At 40.6% G+C, this 19,540-nt stretch overlaps 1 long non-coding RNA gene across 1 annotated transcript in view; it reads left to right on the forward strand.

The window, feature by feature from the left end:
• The first annotated feature begins 9,930 nt into the window (after positions 1–9,930).
• Positions 9,931–19,540, forward strand: part of LOC108503157 — a 38,925-nt gene continuing 29,315 nt past the window's right edge. Inside the window, exons 1-2 of the long non-coding RNA XR_001876742.1 lie at positions 9,931–10,044; positions 10,129–10,204. This is a non-coding gene — a long non-coding RNA (uncharacterized LOC108503157). The remainder of the gene's footprint in view (positions 10,045–10,128; positions 10,205–19,540) is intronic.

Raw genomic sequence — 19,540 nt, forward strand, 5'->3', positions numbered from 1 at the left:
CCTCAGCAAAAGAGAATGGGCCCATCCCCAAATTATTCCATCTGGCAGAGTCAGTACCTGCTGTAGTTCACACATGAATAGCATTAATTTGCATGTAAATAGAGGCCTACATGCTTCTGTGGAGCTAAAAGCTGTATTTCAACATTTCACAGTGGAATTAGGCAGTGGGCACAGCACTACATGATGGTTCAACCTTGTAGTGACGTGCCAGCTAAAATCATTTTAAATGCTCCTCTCCATATTTCCCAGTAGGATTATTTATTGAAGTAGTGTGTAAGAGCTCAGAAGAATCCTCTATTGAAATGCTGCCAGCTCCCAGCTATGATTCCGACATTGATGTTGTCAACTGAGATTAAACATTGGTCTTAATGAATGCTGACAGTCACATTTCTTAGGTATTGTCCTGTACTTCCTTTCAGCAAAGAACCAAAATAGAAAGGCTGGACATGCAGAGAAAGATGCAGTAGCACTGATGTTTACCTGCTACTTGAGCTTTTTTTTTTCTATTCTGCTTCTTTTCCTGAGAGGTGCAGCACTAACAGCTAACATTTTCATATCAAGATGTAACAGCAGATGTTCCTGTATCACTTTCAGGTAAAATAAATATATACACTATGTTCCTCCAGCAATGCTTTCAGAGGAACTTGGAAATTCCAAACAGACTACACAGAATAAAATCATTCCTTCCACTATGTTGGTTCAGTATTTCCTTTGAGAGATTGGTTAATAATTCCCTCTCCTTGCCCACAGAAATTCTAGCTTTGATCACATTGCCATTAAGGGGTTTTTTTGACCCTTTTCAAAAGTATATTTTGTTGGGTTTTTTCGAGAGTCTGCACTTCAGTTAAGTCCCAGTGGTGTTTAGACAGATGATTGCTCAACTGAGGCTCCATTTCAGAGCCTGAACCTTTATGTGTTTTTAAATTTTAGTTCATTTACACCTAACTCTTGGGACATCCAGAGTCTGGAAAGCCCCTTGTCTGTGATTGCAGGGAGTACTTTACTCTGCCATTGTACAGACATGCTGTTTAGTTGCAAAAGGAAGGTGACACTGTTAAATTCAAAAGCATCCCTTTCATGTTAATATCCCACTGAGCAAAATCTCGAGACGAACTCTTCTAGTTACTAAGCATGGAAAAAAAGAAGCATGTGACCAGTGATAGGGACTGGTAGTTGCAGAGTGCAGGGAACTGTGCCCTGGGGTAAAGATCAAGGGTAAGCGTTTAGCTCTGGAGGAAGCAGACAGGCCCATCAGTCTGAGTGCCAGCAGTGAGGAATTCTTCACCTTGGAAGACAAAGGGTAGTGAAGGCAAGATCGCAGCCAGGAACAAATCCATCTGGACTGACTGGCAGGGAGGGACTGGATGCACAGGGGGATCTGCCTGCAATAACTCAGGCAGTGCTCCCGCATTTTCCTTCACAGGAAAACTCAAAAAGAAGTTGCACTGAGACATCAGGGATGTGTTTCATTGTGAATTTTTATTGCGGCTCAACAACTGAAACCAAGCAATTCAGTGATGGCAGGATTGAAACCCGAGTGCATAATGTGTGTTTAACACTTCTCCAACCCTCTGAGCAGACATGCTCCGTGTGTCAGCAGCTGGAAGTGGATCAGGACAGGCTTTTAGGTATATCCCTTTAAGTAAAAGAAAGAGGTTTTGTAGTCCTTTTTGATGCTTTTTTTCCGATGTGTTATTTGCAGCCTTGCATAATGAAAAAAAAAACACAATGAAGGAGAAGAAAAAAGTAAGCCTGGCCTTCCAGAAGGAAGGCAGATATCTGGTGAGGGGTATAAAATGGCCCATGTAAGCACATGGCCCTATCACTGGTTTACTGTGAGATGCACAGTCCAGTGTGAGATAACGAGGTGACAAAAAGCAAACAGCAGGGTCGTTGTGATGGGAAGTCGGAGTTATAGGACAATCAGAGTCTGACTTCCACGAGACATTCAGGTGCCAAGCGTTGAATTTGGGCCATTTCTGTACTCCAGTGAACGCAAAAGACCTCCTCTCCCTCTTTCCATTACTTTTGCAAGGACAGGGAAAAAAAGCCGCGTTGTAAAACCTGGCGAAAGGCACGCACATTTACAGCCGGGTGTGCCTTTCCTTGAGCGCGGGAGGAGCAGCTCGGTGGAGCAGACCAGGTTAAGAGTGAAAGGGCTGCTTTGAGCATTACTGTCAATAGGCACTTGTCCCTCGGACTGCTCTTCCTGCACCGGCACTCACTTGCCACTGGTATAAAGTGACAACCTTGGGAGCAGCCCGAGAAACAAATGCCCCACCCACAAAGCTGCTTCTGTTGTTGTTTATTGTCACTGCCGATCTGTTTCAGAAGGTAAGTGGATGAATGAATCACCCTTATTGACACTAAAGTTGCGGGAATGCCACCAGGTTTTCATATTAACAAAATTCCTTCAAATGCAGGGCAGTAATTGACAGTTCTTTAATATATATTTTGGAGGCAAGCTCCAGGTCCTTACTTTGTCTTCCTTGAATATATCACACTATTCCAGAGCCAGGCTATTTTCACAAAGAAATGAGTTGTATCTTTATACCAAGTGCTGTTAAAGAGGATTATAAATAGGCTTTAGACTACAGGCTATAGCTTTGCTTTGCAGTTGAAAAAAAACATCAATCACCTGGCTGAGACTAAATCCTAACATCTCACCTTCCTAACAGATTTTAAAGGTCATTGATGTATAGAAATGTTCAGCTTAATCTTAAATGTATTGACTAGTCTGGCAAAAGCATTTTACGGTCTTTTCCTTTTTATTTTCTGCCAGCTATTTAAAATGTGAAAGAAGTGTCACTTATAACTAAAGAGTGGATCTTCAAGAGAAGGCACAGTATCAGAGATCAGACTTGAATCTCAGAAAGGTCTCTGCAGCTCTGCTCTGCTTTTCAGTCAATCTGATTCGTAATGTTTGCAGATTGCACTGGTCCACCCCCACTCCCCCAAATAGGTTATCAGCAATCAGCTACATGCTGGGGACACAGAACAACCTCAAATGAGCTCTAGCCTAAAAATAGCCATTTTCACATTAAAATCTTGAAGCAGGCAGGAGAATGGGTTGCAGCTGGGACATCTTGTATTTGCTTACGTCGCCAATGGCAAACACCTACAACAACAAAAATCTCTTGTCCACACTGAAATTGTTGGGATTCTGCTTATTAAACATATTCCTTGTTGCAATGATGTAAGAGATACACAAATTAAGATGCAAGTTGATTTCAGATGCCTGTCAGTAGAATAAATAGGACCATTTTCAGTCTGCACTCATCTAGACACAGCTATGATTAATGCTCCAATTCACCCCACAAACCAGGTAAGGAATTTACCTGCCCTCAATACACTGCTCTATGTTGGTAGATGCAGAGAGGGACCTAAAGAAGAATCAGAGCCTGTGATCTGAGTTCTGATGTTTGGAGTGATGGGTTTGTCTTCCCAAGTCACCATTCCACATGATGGAGCCCTGCTTTCCTGGGGATGGCTGAACTGCCTGCCCATGGGAAGTGGGGAATGAATTCCTTGTTTTGCTTTGCTGGTGTGGGTGGGTTTTGCTTTGCCCATTAAACTGTCTTTATCTCAACCCACAGTTTTCTCACCTTCTCTCTTCTGACTCTCTCCCTCATCCTGTTGTGAGGAGTGAGCCAAGGACTATGTGGTACTTGTTGCTGGCTGGGGTTAAACCATGACACACTCCTAAAGTTCAGGGTATTATTTTCAAAAATTTCCAGTGGGGGCACAAGACAAATCTGAGATATTTTCACATTCTTGCCCTTTGTCATTTTGCCGTCTTCACTCCTCCTTCCAATTTCTGCTTTGCTTTTCAAATTTCTCAAAGTTTGCAAAAGAAATTGGGATAAGATCCAAATGAGAAGTACTTCCTTTGTTAGATCGTGATCCTCTTGTCGACTGATTTCTTCCCGCTACCCCAGTCATCATTGCTGAAGAGCCACTTATCTCCCTGAGCAAAGGTAGAATTCTGGCACGGGGTAAGGGCAGTGGTGTATGGAATTCTGTCACAACAACATAAGTTTACCTTCCCATCATAGCTGGATTAACTTCCAGCAGTAGGAAATGGAAAAGAAGATGGCTTACTGGGCTCTGTGCCTAACCTTGTAAGCATTATAGGATGGAAGGAAGCTGGATGCCCTCCTGAAAGATATGCTATAATTCAGCCACAACTTACTGGATCTAAGGATTGCTCGCATGGAAGAAAGAAATAATTCATTTGATAGCGGGATTTATTGGATGAAATTCTTTGGCCTGGGCAATGCAAATCAAAGTGAGTAGTCATAGCTCTCTCTGCTTGCTTTGAAACCCATGAATCCTGCAGGCTGATTCGGCTTGTGTTTGGTGAGACTGTGTTAGATTCCTTATCTGCGAGACTTGCTGAAATAAGACGTTAAGGAGCTGGCATCTTGAGCTGTGTGTGATTGTGTAGCATCTGTTTAGGAGCATAGATTTATCTTGCTGGCTTTATCTAAAATTCCCCCTCTTTTCAGTTTTGTTTCCTTGATGTGTCTGAAAGGTTTGGTAATGGTAACAATATGGACCTGTTAAGAGTCTAAGTGAAAATATTCTGAGCCAAATTATAATCCATTTAAAGCCAAGTTACACAGAATGACAGTACCAGAAGAGAGGCTGCTGACAGTGATGTTCTGTCTGCTTATTGAGGAGCAGTTTGGCTGTGGTGGGGTTCTCACTGTGCTGCTCCAAAATGGAATTCATTCAGTGTCAGAAGTGGGTTATCACAGATATTTTTCCCACTTACCTTTTTGCAAGCACGAGATCAGTTCAGCCATTAGGATTGCAAAAGCATCACGTGAACTTCCTCCTGGATGGTCTGTCTGCCTAACTGGGAACTATAAACAAGCACTAGTAATTTGCTAAAAAATGCAGCTTCAGGTTAATAAACACAATTGCTTTCAGCTTCAGAAGTTTCTTTGTCTAAAAAACGAAAACTATAAAAAAGTTTAGGTTTTATTTCTTACATTTCAGAAAACACTCCTTTGAATTAGTTTACAGATAAACTCACATAAACATAATTTAGAAGCTTACGAGGAAAAAAAAATCCTGAGAAATAAAACCTGAAACATTGGTGTTGTGAAATGAACTAAATGTTTCAATTGATCCAGGAAAATTTTCTCATTTTGAGAAAAAAAAACAATCCATAGGTGATTTACAATTTTCAACTAAATGAGAAAGGCATTCTCTCTGGATATTTCTGTTTGGCTAGAATTTTGCCAGCTTTAAAATATTAATGGTGGGGAAAAAAGAAGTTAAAGACTGTGCAAGAAGCATGCAGTATGAAAATGAGAGGAAAAATAAGAAGATAAGGATTTTTTTTAGGAGCTCCAGCTTCCTTGAAAGGCAGAGCCAAGGTGGGGGAGATCTTACTGGGTAAAGCAGTTGCTGCTAAAGAAAGAGCTCCTTGACCTAGGAGAGGAAAAGGTGTGAGTTGACTACAGCCTTCTCTAGGTGCAAGGCAGAGTATCTATAAACATGCACTGAAGTCTATCATTAAATAAGAATAAGCATGTAAATAGATGGCTTGTGTTTGGTTTTATTTTCATTTACTTTAATTTCTTGCTACATTTGCTTATAATGTTCATATTTAATAAATGTAGCATTGGGAACAGGATCCTGAGGAGGAAAAAACACGTATCTGGTTTGACCTTCACATAATAATCAATAAAAGCCAGGGCATATACAGATCCATACAAAAATGAGATATCCACCCTAAAGGAGAATAGGTACAGGCATGGAAGTCAGTGAGGAGATGAGCAGGGTAATTAGTTCTATAACCCCAGTGCTTTACTAAAGTCATATTTAGAATATTTATGTAAACAAGTAGTTGTTTAGATGCCCTCATTTTCCACAACAAGCTCCCAGCACTACTAGTTCCTGGTACACTCGTGGAATAAAAATGGATATAGCCTTGAGCTGCCATCAGTTACCACTGCACTCGGAGAACTGGCATTTGCTTTGCAAAGCAAAAACAACGTTGCAGTGCCCTTAGTTTCAAAATTACCCTTACAACCATTGTACCATGCTTGGGTCAAAAAAGGTGGAAAGGCTCCTTTTGAGGTTCTGTCTTCTCTCATTCTGATTGATTCTTCTCTTATTCATATTGATTTCCACACCTGGTGTGTGGTCTGTGTATGAGGTCAGAAAGGGGTGATTTCCCATCCATGGAAGGGGAAAACCACTTGGGTTGACTTTACCAGCTTAGTCTTCTGGCCATGCTGCAAACTGTGTCACTACTGTTTGCATGTTCCATGGCATATCCTGAACCAGCTGTTCTCAACTAAGACATGACACTTTTTATAGGAACAAAGCCTCTAAACCTTAGAGGAAAGTCATAAAAATAGCTCTTCCTTCCCTGCAAATCCTCTTTGCACTATATAACCATAACTGCACTTGCTTGCTAGATATCCCTCATGAAATAGAGCTTTCCTCTCTCCTCTGGGCTGGAGTGGTAACCTCAACACAAATCCTCTTCTGTGAAACATCCTGCCTCCAGAGAGAGCAGGGTGGAAGATGGGACTGTTTAAGGAATATATGTGTAACAGTGAACCTTTTCCACTCATCCAGTGGGTCGGACTTGTTGCTGTTGCAAGAGGACTTTTGTATTTAGTCCAATACAAAAAAGCCTCTCTGTTAGCCAGACAAACACAATTGTCTTTCATATTCTCCATAACATTAAATGATACTGAACTCCATAGAGTAATTGAGCATTCTGTGAAACAGTCCTTTCACTTTGTCTAAGAATCTGCTGCCAGCCTGATGAAACACTGAGTATCCAAGTCTTTAGTTGTCTTTTCCACTCCTGGCTTTCTCTCTGGTCTGCCAAAAATCTTGTGAGTGGACCTTCAGCAAACTACTCCGACTCACTCTAACTCAGTTTCTCAAATGGAAATGGAGATATTAGCAGGTCCACACACCAAAAGAAAGAATTGTTTATTTACTGTGAGGGAAAATAAGCCAAATGGCTACACCACTCAACTATGAGGGACTTTAACATATGCAAGGGATGTGCTCACTGATCCACTTAGTACAGCCAATTTGTGTGCCAATGACAATGGATTAAAGTCAGATTTAAAGTTTGTGGACACCTAATCCTATACAATTCTCCACTTCTTTCCAACAACAGGTGATAAAGGCTATAATAAGGGGAGAAAAAGGAGGAAGAGATGGGATGGATCCCTAAGACCTGATAGGAGAGCCATTTGCTACCCTGTCATGAACAGTCCACATGCAAACCTCAACGCCTGAGGGGATCCTCTTAGTCCTGGCAGCAAATTCCTGTGGAGAGGTGGCACAAATGGCTGGAAGCTGTAGCTGCCTTCCTTGCCACAGGTTAATTTACAGATGGCAGTGATGCTGAGGTGGATCTCTGCGCAGGGTCTCTGGCAGGAGTCAGCCAAAGACACTGAATCACACGGGAAGGAATTTATGTGCTCTGTTGAGCAGCTGCTACCCTGGGTATGTCTGTGGCAGCATTTCCTCAGGAGCTCAGCTCTCACACTGCTTGGGGAGTGCGGACTGAGTGTGCAAGTCAGGGTTACTTAATGTGTAAGAAGTGTGAAAAACCCTCAATAAACCAACTAGTTGAGTCAGCCTGAAAAAAGTACAAAATATGAGACAGGTTAGTTAACACACACACAACCCAAAAGGTAAACTCACCATTAGGGGTGGAGCAATACGAGTCTATTAAAATGATGCAGCAAAATGAACAACTCTGTTTTAGTAAAGTGGCCATTTGCAGACCCTGGTGCAACTGGAGTCAATAGCAAAAGTCCCACTGCCTTCAATAATTCTTGGATCACACTCAAACTAGTGCTACATTGCTTTATCCAGCCTCCTTTAACTCTTCACTACAAACGTGTCATATTGTGGAGGGGAAGAGAACGATCTCATTCGCTCACTTACAGAGAGAAATAGCTGCAGTTAATTGGTCTGTTACACAGTTAATTCAATAAGTGGGTGTTATATACCAGCACTCAGATTATATGAGGTAAATTGTCTCAAGCACAAAGAGAAGCTGTGGTCCAAAATGTGAGTTCATGTCCAGGCCCTCCAGGAGCGAGCGGTGCCACCACCGAGCACGGGCAGAGACAGACCTCTAGTGGTGCCTTGCCAAAAATGTGTGACAGAGCTGCTCTGCACAGCCACACCAACAGTGCTGATAGCTCTCATTTAGCACTTCCATGGCGCCTTCAATACAATACATCCAAAACCAGCTATACGTTCTCCAGTATAAAATTATCATCCAGAACTCCCATTTCTTCTCTGCTGCATAAACACCACTGATGGTCTGAGGCTGTTTCATCAGAGGAGTCTGAAGTAGTCCTGGGATAACTAAGAATCAGAGTAACAGGGAATCATATATATATTTTTTCAAGTAATTATTCCATTTAATGTGGAATCTTAACATGAACACATTATTATGGTTTGTTTCTTCTAGCAAGCCATCAAATTACTGCCTTGCTAGGTGTGGAGGTTTTTCAGCTCAAATAACTGTAGTATGGTATAGATTATAAAAAACATTTCTCAATGTATTCTGTTTTTGAATGGTAACTTTTCATACTTTTAAGTTGGCTAAAAGGTGTGGTCTTCATACTCCCTGTAAATGTGAAATCTTCTGTGTGCAGTTTGTCTTGTGGCATTATCTGCATAAGAAAACTTGGATATTTAACATTATATAGGCTTACATGGAAGCTACCAGGACTATCTTACTCTTATTGACAATAACGAATGTCTGTGTTGGCAATTTTCAGAATTAGGCCACCTCCTAATATATGCCCTGCTGTAAATTAAAGGTCTGACCTTGATCCAACAGTGGATCACATAGATATGAATAGGGACATAGACGAGTAAAGAAGAAAAACATATTAAGGAGATCAACATGTTCTTTCATGTTCAGAAGACATAAAGAAGAATCTATGGGAGTATTGAGAATATACCAGTAATATACGAGTAATAATGCAAATTCTTATCAAGTTTCATAAACACATGTGTCTCCTCCTGCTGAGTGCTCTGTGTCAGCAGTGGTGCCCTGGCTGCTGTGTCCTCTTCTCTCCAGAGGTTCTCCTGGGGATCTCCTGAGGCGAGAGGATGCTTCCATGTTTGCCTCAGCATGGGTTGCTGAGAACAGCTGGCTAGAAAAGATCATACCAGCTTTCCTAACTTTCCAGACCTTGTCTTGATATCTTCATGTTGCTGAGGGTCATTGGAAAATGCATACTAAACCCCTTGGAAAATGGATAGAGAAGGAGGAGGTGAGGAATGTCTTAAAATTCAAATAGCTCTCCAGGATCCTGTTGAGGACTGGCTGTTAGTTTTCAGCCCCAGTAGTCTCTGTTAATTCACTTGCTCCCACAACTGAGGTTTTAGATTACTCAAAACCTCTTCAGGTCAGCAGAGTTCCTCTGCTAGTTGTGTTCTGTAGTCTTGGGCAAATGCTTGGTTGATCATCCTGGTTGACCATCCTCATTTTAGAATAAAGTCAGTTAATTCAATGTGAAGGTGAAAAATCCCCTTGTGCCCTAACTCCCTGCTTCTGTGAATACCCTGAGGATTTGTTTCTTATCCTTCAGAGATAACTGCATTTAAATAAATCACTGAACAGGAATAAAATTTGCTTATGATGCAGTTCCAGGGGATTATCTTAACCCACAGCAGACTGGGTGTTCTGCTTCCTTAGAAATGTGCAAGTGTTGTAACAATTGAGAGATCTTCTATTACAAAGGGAATGTCATCCTGATATTTTCAGTAGGCTGATGGCATGTCTTGGAAAGTGAACCTGGTTTTGTTTGCATTCACCCAGTGGTGATGTTACTGAACAGTGGGTTGATCATTACCCAAGTTCAAATACTGGTGAAGCTCAGCTGAGAACAAGGCTGAAATATGAGAGAGAGTGAGCTGTGATGTGAACTGATAGCTGGGCGACAGTGAGGAGCTATTGCTACTCCTAAAATGAAATGTAACCAAATAAATTTGGCCATTTGTGTTTCTATGAATGTGGTTTGTTGAGGGGTAGGTTGGTTGTGTATTTTTTGATCCTGAAATCTCTCCTGTTCTTTTCCTGTTGTGTTTATGGCTTTTGTTCTTTGTCTGCAGGTGTAGAATTGGTGAGAAGTGTTCAGAGGTGAACAGTGGTATGTGGACAAGAAGTCCCATGGCATTTCCAAACCAGGTATCTGTCATATCTGTCATATGCTTCAACAACTCCAGCCTTCTGCCATTCTGTGCTTTTAAATATACTATTTTTAGTAGATGAACAAACAATTGAAAAGATTGGAAATGTTTTGGAGAAGAATCGATGAAAGTCTTTTCCTTTTCATCTGTCAGATGCTTCTGGTGGGTTAATAACTCCATCTACAGTTCATCACTGAAATAGTTCCAGAAATACTGGAAATATGAGCCTGACCCAGGTGATTAATAAGGTACAACCCAGATTCTGTTCACATTTTAAGCAATGGACAGTGAGGAGAATACAGTAGTGTGAGGGTAAAACTGCACAATTTTGATGTGCTTTGCTGACACTGCTTTTCAGTGGCACAGAGAAAGAGCATTCACACAGAGCTGAAGCTGTTCTGCAATGGCTTTGGGGCAGTCCTTGTTCTGGTATGGGAGACTTCAGGGCCTGTGGAAAAATGCCAGTGGAAATGGGGCTAATGGGCTTTCTCCCAGGGGAATATGAACCCCCTAAGTTACTCAGGATGGGCAAGAGGAGCAGATCTCATCCCAAAGTCCGGGGGCAAAGTTGGAATGGAAAACAAGTGGAAAAAAAAGCTCTGATCAGCTGCAGACGGACGCACATCTGCTTTCCCCATGCCTTGAGGGGCCAGACGAGCTGGTTTCTTTCTGGCTGGTCCTCCTTCCCAGCCAGCCAGCTCAGGGACTGGAGGTGCTGATACAGCTCCAGGTGCTGTGGTCCAGTGGAATATGAGCAACAGAGGTTCTGGTAAGGGTCAGGGATATTCTCATCTTACGTAGAAGTCAATTTTCACAGATTATTCTTCTGGTTTTGCTGTTGTTACTTGTGGCAGTAGACCAGGGTGGCAGTAAACAAACATAAAGTCCTTGTACATGAGCTACAAAGAGAGTTTGTGTGAAGTGTTTATATGTCAGTGTGTTCATCTGTTTGTGACCTGCTTTGCCACATCCAAAATAGACATATTAAAAATTACTGCTGTCTATTAGTGTAAAATAAAGAGGCAATGGCAATGAACTCCAAAAAGAAGCTTAACTACTAATCAGTTATTATTATGACAGATGTATGACAGGCTTTGTGGGCATCACTTTTAGTGTGCATGACCACATGTGGGCAAAGGTACTAAAACAGCTCTGCTGTCAGAGCTGTCACCCCATTCTTTGGAAGTTATGGGAGCTCTGTGCTTCTGAGGGCATTACTTTGTAGGGATCTAAGTAGGCATTCTGATGTATTCATTACTTCAGGTTCCTACATAATTCTTTTTATTTTTTAATTTATCTGTCAAACCAGCCATAAATTTATTAACAACGGACTTATTTAGTAAGTGATCTGCTTTAAAAAAATCAGCTAACAAATTAAGGACAGAAATACAGAAATGGTTTCCTAAGCTCAAAAAGCAAGGAGGAAATAGAACCAGGATATCATGGTACTCATAGTATTTTCAGCATGTTACAAATATAAATGTATTTTCTGGCACAGTAGGATTTTTCTATACGAACCATATTGTAAGTGTGGAGGTTAGATGCCTGTAAAAACCATGATCCAATGCCTTTCATCTTTGTGACTGGTGCATTCTGACTGTTACACCATCTTCTTCCTGTATGATTGTCATTCAACACTGTTTGCTGGCACCCTTGACAAAATCTTCTGTCAAAATAACTCCAAAACCAGTATTTGAACTAGGCATTTAAGAAAATAATGTAGTTTATTTTCAATGATCGTGATAGCTAAACATTTCTTTGTGAATCAATTTTTTCCTAGTGTTATTTGCTCTTGAAATCTTTGGAGATTATATTCTAGTGACATCTGTTAACACTGCTACACTTAACATGTAATTAGGAAGGGAAAAAAAAGAAAACAGAAAACAAAAGCCCATGCCAATCTAAATGTGCTTGAAAGGTGCCAGATTGATAACTCTGGAGAATTGAGTCCTCTGTTTATCCTCTGAATTAGTGCAACAAAATCAATGGCAGCACAAACTCGCTCATGTCACCCTGAAATGTCTTGTGCTCGCTCAGCTGTGAGGGCAGCCTGGGCTTCGTTTCACCCACAGCCCTCAGGATCCCAGTAGGAATGATATGAAGGATGTCATCCCATGGTGGAAGGGCTGTACTGAGAACCCTAAACTCATTTCAAATAAATTTCTGACCATCCATCCGAGGTCAAACTTTTGGTTGCACTTTGCAGTTCGAGCATGGATTATAAATGGTGATTCTGAATTAAAAGGCTTTATGGTGCATTTCCAATCTCTTAACTATCTAATCCCCTGGTGTGTTTGACTTAATGCACAAACTGCCTCTGACATGACAGAGCCAGAGGCATTACAATCTATCATGTCAAGGCTTCATACATTAACAGCACTTGTTAGCACACACTGGCACAGCGCTGGAAGAGTTCTGAGTTATGCTAATGATCCATGGATAATGGGGCACAGGGAGCTTTCTGAACCACACCTTTAAACCAGTGCCACAGTGCTTTTAGGATGTGTCAAAGTGCAGGAAGGCTTGGCAATGTAACACGCTTTAATGCATCTTCAGAGCACCTTATCTTGTATGCTCTGCTTTAATTGAGATTAAATGGCTTTGAAGGTCCAAACACAATTTCAAGGACAATGCAATATCTCGTATTCTCAGTGAAAGGTTTTTAATGTATTTCCTTAAAACCAAGACAAATATACCATACAAACACATTACACCAGACTGATGTTAAAGGTCTGTCTCAAACCAAGAGGAGCCAACACAATTTGAATTTAAAACATGGCATAGTAGTCCCTAGGCTCCGACTGGGATGGGGTGAGAGAACTGCAGAGGAGCTTGGGTTCTGCAAGAGCACCAGGTAGCAAAGTAACAGCAGAAGCAACACTTTCTAAAAAGGAAAATAGAGGAGTCTGGATCCTGTGGAAAGTCAGATGGAATTTGTGCCAGTGAAGGCTTGTGAGAGTATTCGTCTGGGGGTACATGGTCTGAACTCTTTGCACGGTGTCAAAGCAGGAGCAAAACCATCCTGAAAGTTTGGGTTAGTTTGTCCCCCTTGTCTTTACAACATTTCTGTAATAATGGTTTAAGAAAATATAAATAGATGTCACATGAAAAGAGAAATGACAAAAAAAGAGAGTTAGCCCCCCTCCTCTTTTTTTGTAACTTCAGTTTAATACTTAGCATTTTCTTTAGTTGCAAACTTGCCCTCTCTGCCTTGCTTCAGTGATGATATAAAGGTGCTGCAGTACCTTGGAAGATGTTCTTGCATTCCAATAACAATAACTGTGTAGTTTCATGACCCTCCTGAGCTTACATTTGAGGACTCACTGGAAAATCTGCCATCATATCACAAGGATGTGAAGTCTAATACTGCCAATTTTCTGAATTATTCATTAGTCTGAAGGAAAAAGAAGCAACAAAGACACAGGCAGGTTCTTTTTATTTATGGTTTTACTACTCTTCATATTTTTTTAAGTGAAGGGAATACAATTCTTCCCTCTTTTCCACAACAACAACAACAGAAAAGAAAACAAAATGTGTATGCTTGAAAAGTTGGGATTTCTGGGAATACATTTTCCTCTTTTAGCTACCATTTTAACATAAGGTAAAACATTTTTTTGACAAGGTAAGTAGAGTAAACAAAGATCAGTGAGAAAGCAGAAATTATTGAAGTACTGGAAAAACTGCTGCAGGCTACTTTTTCACACATTGCTGCTCAAGTCAGGATTATGCTATGACAGTTCTAACTCTCCTGCTGACATCCTTATAGACTCTATTACATTATTTACTCCTTGTAAAATAACATTCTATTACAGCTCCTTCATGTCCTGCTGCTAGTCTAAGTTCAAGGGGAAGAAATTCTGCTCTCCTCACTTCCAGCTCGTTAATACAGCTCTGAGGAGATCATTATTAAGAAGACTGATATGCAGCCCCTATTTTGTGCCCCATATTCTGTTGCAGAAACAACTGTATTTCTGGGGTGTTGGTCTTCACTTAAATCAACAGCACAGGTAAAATGTGTCAGCCTTTGTCTGGAAGGATCAGGGAATTATGCCCCACCCTGTGCTGAAGATGTAATGTCATTTTTATGTCTCTAAGGGGGGAAAGCTTTCAGATATTTCTCTTGCTTTTTCATTGCAGGGAAAAGTGAAGCCAAGCATGCAATCATACCTGATTTCAAAAGGAAAGAGTTGATTGTCAGTAGACTTGCAGGAACATCTGTGGGTAAACCAGGGTTAAAAGCAGACAGGTTGCTTGAATACTCTCTGAAAACTGGCTTAGGTCTCTTTTTCAATGTCAGGACATAATCAAACACATAAGGCCCACGTAAGGAGTGTGCTGAAACTTGTTTTCTGGGAAGACATACTTATTAGGGCCCAGAAAAATGAATTTGCCTCCTATCTCTGAATTCTCACTGTAAGTCGAGCTGGCAACTAGGTGTACCACTAGCAAAATACTCCCACAGTCTGGTAGAAAGCTCCCAAAGCATCAGCCTTTGAAAAGTCCTACTTTCATCACTGCCCAAAATCACCCTGGCAAGTCAGTCCTCAGTCCTGCTGCTTGCAGTGTGAATTTTGAAAGCATCACTTGACACTTGCAGAACTGGCATCAAGCCACACAGCAGTGACCACGTGCTTTGAGATGGTCAGAGGACAGGAAAGCCCTGGCACTGCACTCACAGTTCTGAGCAGTGCACTTCATCAGCCCTCAAAACCTGTTTGGACCATCCCTAATGAAATTTGGGTTGCATTTCATCAGTAATAATACAGATAACGTGATAGTTATCTAATTATCCAGCCTTGGGAAGAGATACTTAAACTTCCCAGTGAAAAGTGAATCATATGTGCTCTTTCTTGAAGGCAAACAATAAAACAACTGGAAAATCAGCACTGGTGGCAGCAGCATTTCCTTATGGAAGTGATGGGTGCAAAGCATTTGGCCATTGATATCTGAAGTTTGCCAGGACTGTGTGGGAATTAAAGGTGATTTTTGCCACTTTCCTCTACCAGGACTTCAACCACTGTCTCTTGTATTTTCACTGTGCAGCTTTGAGTTATGGCACTGAACTCAGGGATAAAGTTACATATGTAAGTGTGCTGTGTCAGGAATTGTTAACTCTGTTAACTCAGATTGTTAACTCTGCTTCATGGCCATGGCCATGGCTAATTAAATATCTTATTCCTCATGAGAAGATTCTCTAATGATCCTTCACAGAGATAACAAGTGAAAGTGGCAGGAGGTCCAGTTTAAATAGTGTAGTTACCAATTCTGCCAGAGTAATCTCACAGGATAGACACTTGCTATTTCTTTCACTATGGGGCTATTGGTTAATCTAAAAGAATTATTTTGATCCTTGGAACTCTGATTTCGAGGGAGTTTGGGACAGATTCCCACTATTTTTTTCTTTACAGCTTTATTGGTGTGTTGGTCTGTGACCTGGGTGGGTCACACAGGCACTGGGATGGGCCACAGTTATTACTGGCAAATTAAAAAGCAGCTTGCTCACTGGTGCTGCAAAATTTCATTTCCCTTAGGTGTGAAAGATGATTCTCTTCTTCATCCCTTTACTCCTCTATCTCCCCAGTCTGACCTGCTTTTTTCTAAAAGAAGGGTTGATTATTCTCTGGAAAACATGTTTTGAAGGAATTTCAGTAAAATACCATGAATATCTGACCAGCTGTTGAAGTCATTTAGTTCAAGTGCCTGTAGAATGTTTTTAAGACCTGGTGTCCTAGCTCAGTTTGCTAGCACTGGTAATTCAATCTTTGAACCAGGGAGTCATTATATTTATCTGTTTGCATTTGGGTTTTATAGACCCCCAATTACTGTTATCAAAATATGTTAAATTAACTGTGTTCTAGGGAAGCAGATAATTTCAGTGCAGAGTGGTAAATATCCGATTATAAATGAAGCTACCTTTTATTTATTGCTAAGGCTAGCACATTCATCAGCATGCCTAATTAAAATTTAACAATTAATAAGCAGTGGCAAACCCTGTACGAAGGTCAGTAGCAACCTAAGCAAACTTATCAAAAATGCGAAGGGGTTTAGAGTTTTTAAAAAGTTCATTCTGTCCTTAATTAACAGATCTAATTACAGCTCTGCCATAGCAAAATGTAAAATGATCTCTTCAAAAGACGAGAAGTCAAAGGTTTAATAGTGCAGATAACCTTCTTATTCAGTACATACTGACCCAAGTGTAGAAGGGAATTTCACCAAGCAGTCAACAGAGTTGATTGGATGGCTTTGGCAGAAATTTAAGCTAAGCAATACGTAGAAATCCCCTAACAACAAAGGAATTGAGAGGGAATAAAAACTCTCTTGTGTCTTGGGATTTGAAATAACACCAAGTCAAGACTTTGGATAATCTCCTTTCTTAGCAAGTTGTCAATGTGTTTATTCTGTGACCTTTGCTGGTTAGTTTTGAATAACACTTTCTGTTCAGTGGACTGCATGTGTTTAATTATCACCTCATTCAACAAAAATGGACAGTGCAAAAATCAAGGATAATCTAGTATAGCAGAGTTAAATACAAGAGAGCAAAACACTTAAAATTCCTGCAGTTTACCGTCAGCATTTAGGGGCTGAAGGGCAATTTTCCAAGTTTCACTGAAGGGTTTAGTTCTGCATTACTTCTTCAAGAAGACCAAGAAAAAAGTGAGCATTCTGTTCGGAGTTTTGCAGGAAGAGACTGGAAATGAACAGAACTGAGTTCATCAGTAAGGGAATTAAATCTTCCTGGCTGATTTATGTGGGCAAGGGTCATTACATGTGGGTAATAGGAAGTGGCTGAAAGAAAAACCAGACTGCTTAAAATTAATAATATATGGCTGAAATGAATTGTTGCTCTTCATCTTTACGTTTGGATTAGCAGAAGGAGCACTGGTATGAGAGGCAAGATCTCTTCAGGAAACCTGACCTGTGTGAATATCCTTAGTGTTGCCTTTCATACCCTGCCAGAGACAGAGGGAGTGCAGACCTATGAACACAGGTACAGAAAGTCGAAACAAAGGAATCACAGTAATTGTCTTGGACGGGCTCTGAAACACCGGAGCCACATTCATCTTATACTGGAATTGCAGTGCAGCACAACAAATTTTTCAACCAAAAGGCTCATTAAATGCAACAGGAAAACAGAGAGTCTGTTCTGAGCAATCTCCATGAATTGGCCTCTGGCTTTACCACGGCACTGTCATGACCTGAATTAATTTCATATGACATGATAATTTCCTATTGGCAGTAGGAGGGAAAAAAAAATGAAGCCTGCTCAGGCTGATGAGCATTTTAAGACTTCTCTTTAATTCCTTTTCTTAAAAAACATATCATCTTGTGTTTTTAAGCTGCCTGGCTTGAACTGATAGATATCATCCCCCACTAATAACCTGCTGTAGCAGTGTGGCCTCATGCTAGTCTTGTGCTGCATGTTTGAGAGCAGAAACGGAGAGGATTTCAAATTTAACCAACATACTCTTTTTCTACTCAAAGGAGCCAGACACCCTGTGATGTGGGCCATGACATGATCCCCACCTCACCTTTAAAGAAATTACAGTGATCTATTTAAAATGTGGGTGCTCAAGAAGAGTTTTGGCTGATATTTGGTCCTTCCCTACATCCTGCCTCAGTACAGGAGACAAAACTGGTCCTGCTATGTGGCTTAAAAACACAGATAGTTGCCAACATCCCATTATCACATTCCTTTCTTCGGTAACACTTTCTTTAAGATAAGAAATGAACATAATTACTTGAGTTCTGCTGATGGGAAGTGAAATATCAGAGGTGGGCATTATTACTGTTACTGGTGTTATTATTACTGAAGTAGCAGGAAGTGCAGTGCTATAAAAACTCTTCTAAGCAGTCACTCCCTTTAACAGACCATTAAAGGTTCACTTCACACTTATATCTCTTTCTTCCAGACTGAATCCTGAATCATTAATTTTGCACTTGACGTTCCTTAAAGAAAGATTTTTTTTTCTGAAGCAAAACCTTCTCTTGATGTCTGAATGCACCCTGAAGATGTTAATCACCAGAAACAGGCATCCAAGACAAAAAGCCATCCAGGTTCCTTGAATTTATTGAGACTTGAAAGCAGCAAGATGTGAAGATTTTTGTTTTATTTTCCAGCACTATAGAGTGTCCAAGCTTCAGACAATATCCTTTTCTAATAGCAACCTGAGGGAGAGTAGTTGTTACAGGAGTATGTGACCCAGGACACTGTAGGAAAGTGTGATAGATCAGATTCAAGAGCAAAGAGAACCAAACTAAACCCTTCCTCCCTTCCCCCCTTCCCTTGTCAAACTTGCAGTTTACAGATCAACTGGCTTTAAATAAAAATCTTATGGAGAGACTCAACAGTAAGGAAAGTACAATCTTTGGGTTGTGCAGGTAACATACCTCTACTGAAAAGATTATTTTTTAAAATTCTACCTATCTCTATGAACTTTTTTTTTCTCTTCTTTTCCCCTTTTTCTTTCCCTTATTCTTTTTGTTTTCCCTTTTCCTTGCTCTCCTTTCCTTTCCAAGACATTTTTCTCTGTCTGTGCTTCACCAAAATGTGAAATAAGTTCAGGGACTCTAATATGTCCTTTAATATTTTGTTTGGAAGAGACACCCTCTCCCTGTATGGGAGTTCCCAAAAGAGTTTCTCACTTTCTTTTAAGAATATCACAGCACTGTGAAAGCAAGCAAGTGATATTTAATTTTTGATCTTCTGTAAAGCTTTTTCTTCCTCTTTTCCTAACCCAGAACAAGATCTTTCTAAAATAAAGCAAACATGTGAAGCAAATGATGAATTAACAAATGAAGGCCACTCAGACATTCTCAGGCTCAGAAATCCTGAATATCTCATGCATTATTGCCCTCTAGTGTTACTGCAGAATCTGTGTAGAAGATTCCATCTGCAAAATTGAACAACAAATGTACATTCCATAGAGGCCAGAGCTGACCCTGGGAAGAAGTTATCATATATCCATGAAAAGAGGCATTTTGCAATTCCTTGATTTTGGTTGGGTCAGATATTCAAGGGCTTGACTGAGAACCAGTGCTTTGAATATTCATTCCCGTACAAAGGGAGAGGGGAGCACAGGGGTCTTTGCTCTCCACAGCTCTATTTGTACTCCAAGGAGGATGCCCCTGGTGCTGTATGGACATTTTGATCTAATTCCAGTTTTTTTGTGGCTGCAAGTTTCTCTAGGAGTTTAAAATGGTTGGTTTAGCAGTTGGCCAATATAAACAAAATAAATAAACATGGCAGTGTAAGCTCAAATCAGCATTTTTGTAGAATGACATGAACAAATTGGAACATGATCTGTTACTATGTCTGGTTAATGAGACTTAGATG

This window comes from Lepidothrix coronata, unplaced genomic scaffold (assembly GCF_001604755.1).
Source record: "Lepidothrix coronata isolate B3197 unplaced genomic scaffold, Lepidothrix_coronata-1.0 Scaffold132, whole genome shotgun sequence".
Classification (NCBI taxonomy): Eukaryota; Metazoa; Chordata; class Aves; order Passeriformes; family Pipridae; genus Lepidothrix; species Lepidothrix coronata.